A 3,058-nucleotide genomic window follows, 5' to 3' on the forward strand; every position below is an offset into this window, starting at 1 on the left:
TCTCAGGGTCCAATTTCTTTTTCCCCTGAGATATCCAATGACCAAGATATTTTACTTCGGGCTCTGTGAATTGCAGTTTGGATTTTGATACCTTCAACCCCTTCTGTCCCCATTTTAAAGAGCCCAAGACATCCCTAATCTTCTTGAAATACTTTTTTATCTTTTATTCTTTGCTGACAGTCCCGCTGGATGTGTCCTACCTTTTTACAATAGTAACACTCCGGAAGATCCTTCCGGGGAGCGGGACCGCCCTTGTGAGGCCCCTTTTGCTTTCTCGGTACAGTTTTAAACTTACCATGTACCTGGTCTTGTTTTTGTACTTCTTTTACTGCAGCCACTAATACTTTGGCCTGGAGTTTTTGCTTTTCATCTTCTCTCCTCATGTAAATCTTTTGAGCTTCCCTCAGAAGCTCTTGGAGACTTTTCTCCTGCCACCCATCGATCTTTTCTAACTTCCTTCTGATATCCTCCCATGACTTTGCCACAAATTGAGTTTTGAGCAGGACTTCCCCCACCGGAGAGTTAGGGTCAGTCCCAGAGTAAATCTGCAGACTTCGCCGCAATCTCTCTAACCATTCGGTGGGTGACTCCTCCTTTCCCTGGCATTCCCCGAATACCTTACTAATATTCTGCCCTCGGGGGACTGCTTCCCTTATTCCTTGCATGATTATATTTCTCAGATCAATCATGCTTCTCCTGCCTTCTTCCGTCTGGGCATTCCAACTCGGGCTCACGCTGGGCCACTTTTGATCGCCTGGCGTCCCCTGCGGGTTACGCCGTTCCCAGTCTCTGATACTGGCCTGTTTAATCATTTCTCTTTCTTTTTGATTAAACAGTGATCTCAGGATGGCCATGAGATCTTCATATGTATAAATACTACTTCCCAAAAATTCATCCAACCTCTCAGCCACACCAAACGGATCATCCAACAACCGCCCCATTTCTTTTTTAAACGCCCGCACATCCCCTGAATTAAGGGGAACATTCACAAATCCGATAACTCCTGGGGCTGTTGGTACCTCTCTGAGAGGGAACATATGGTGTCCATTCCCAATCTCTCCCCACTCTTCACCCCCCATCTTTGCTTTCAAACGAGTTCTACTTGCAGGAGGGGAACTGAAGTTTGTGTGAGCTTTCTCCTTTATTGTTTGTGGGAACTCCGCCGCCACCCGGTTATCGGGAGGGACCCTTTCAGTTAAGTGTGAGGGTCCGGGCTGTGGCGGCCAGACTGTCAATTTTGGATAGAGTGTTCCCCTGCCTTGTACCAACAAAGACTCCGAAGAGTTTGTGGCGGCGGGGGTTTTCGCAGGCGGGGGCTGGGGGAGTGCTACCGGCACGACTGCCGATGCCGGCTCTTCCGCTCGAGATGTGAATATCTCAGCGGGTTGCTCTGGGGAGCCTGCGGGTGCTGATGGCACCACTTGATCCACTGCAGGAGGTTCTGCCAGTCCATGGTATGGAGGTGGTAAATGATCGAGAGGTTCCCAGTTTTCAGCTCTCGATCCGCGTTTATCTTTCTGTTTTACCGGGAATAACCTTACTCTGGCATTTAACCAGAGCTTGGCATATTCCTTTTCCTCGGGGTCCAAGGAAACCTTGCTCTCCACATAGGAGAGCAATTCGTTACATGTCCACCTTTCAAATGTGCCCAACACAGGCCAAATGAGGTGGTTTCTCAACTCTTGTCCTCCCCAGACCTCAGCACAATACTTGATCATTTTTGCCTTAGATTTCTCTTTCCTCTGGGGGCAGTTTTCCTAATATTTTAACATCCATCCCAAGGGACTTTCCGGTGGGATGTCCAGCAATCCTTTCGCCTGACAGGAGGAACTTTTTTCAGTATCCTTCTGTATTTTACTCTTTTTTTTTTTTTTTTTCCCCATATCAAAATATCTTACCTTTTCTGCGTTGTGTTCGCTCCGCCTTTATCTGAGAAACCGAAGTTTGCTAATACTCACCTCTCAGCTAGCTGCGCTGGGGCCTCTTGTATTCAACACTCCGATTCTCCTTTTGGACCTTTGCCTAGGTCCGTTGGCTGAAAGGGTTTACCGATTCCCGAGCTCAACAGGACGTCCCTTCCCCTTTCAGCCCCTTGTGATCAGTCCCCCGAGACTCCCTTTCGTCTCAGGTTTTTACGAGCGTGTAGAGAGAGAACTTTTTCACCACTGAATCGCTTCCTTCGCGGCCGGCCAATTCCCTCGTGGGAGGATGGAACCGCGACCTTGAAGTCCGCACTCGCTCCGTGATCAGATCACGTCTCGCACACTCGCCCAATCACCAGCTCAACCCCACAATACTTACAGCTATTTTCCTGTGAGGGTGTCTTCGTGCACGATCGACTTTTTACGAGCTACCAAGCCGTGGCTTTTCCCGAAGGCTCCGTGCCTTCCCGAGCTCTCTGGATCCGTTTCTCTTTTTATTGTGGTTTTTGCCCTGGCCTAAATTTGGTTCGGATGTAGGAATGAGCTGCGGAGATTCTCGACTCACCAGGCCGCTGAATTCAGCAGGGGTACCCACCCTGGACAGCGAGATTCTCCCACAGTTTCTCCTATCCGAGTCACGGCACCAATCTGTTATAAATGCAAAGGCAATTTTGGATTAAATAAAAAATAAAAGATTTATTATAAAACAATTTTGATAAGAAACAACAACGAGAGAAAAAACCACAATAAATAGTCAGTGCAGCGCTGGGTGGACAGGGTCTACACCAAAGGTATAGGATTCCCAAATCCACGTTTGAGGGTTCTCAAGCCTAGGTTTTTATAGAGATTTTATGTCCTCAGGCTAGAATTCCAAGCAGGCTCCATTCACCAAGTGTCTTTGATTGTCAGGTGAATGGATTTCCTGGCACAGAAAAATAGAGCTAACAAGTGTCCGGACAGAATCTCCTCATATGTAAAGAGATTCTGTATGTATTTCAATTTGTGTCATCAAGGCAGAGTAGTGGAATCTGGGCCGGTGCCGATGGATATCTTCAGCAGTGCTTTTCCCTTTGTCCTCCTTGATTGCTTTTTCAACACCGGTTTGACAGGTGGGGTGTTCAGGTCTGGCGATGACT

At 47.8% G+C, this 3,058-nt stretch overlaps 1 protein-coding gene across 1 annotated transcript in view; it reads left to right on the plus strand.

The window, feature by feature from the left end:
- Nucleotides 1–3,058, plus strand: part of AMMECR1 (AMMECR nuclear protein 1) — an 88,916-nt gene that overhangs the window by 42,874 nt on the left and 42,984 nt on the right. The gene's annotated exons all lie outside the window — the stretch shown is intronic.

Source organism: Parus major, unplaced genomic scaffold (assembly GCF_001522545.3).
Source record: "Parus major isolate Abel unplaced genomic scaffold, Parus_major1.1 Scaffold306, whole genome shotgun sequence".
NCBI classification, from domain to species: Eukaryota; Metazoa; Chordata; class Aves; order Passeriformes; family Paridae; genus Parus; species Parus major.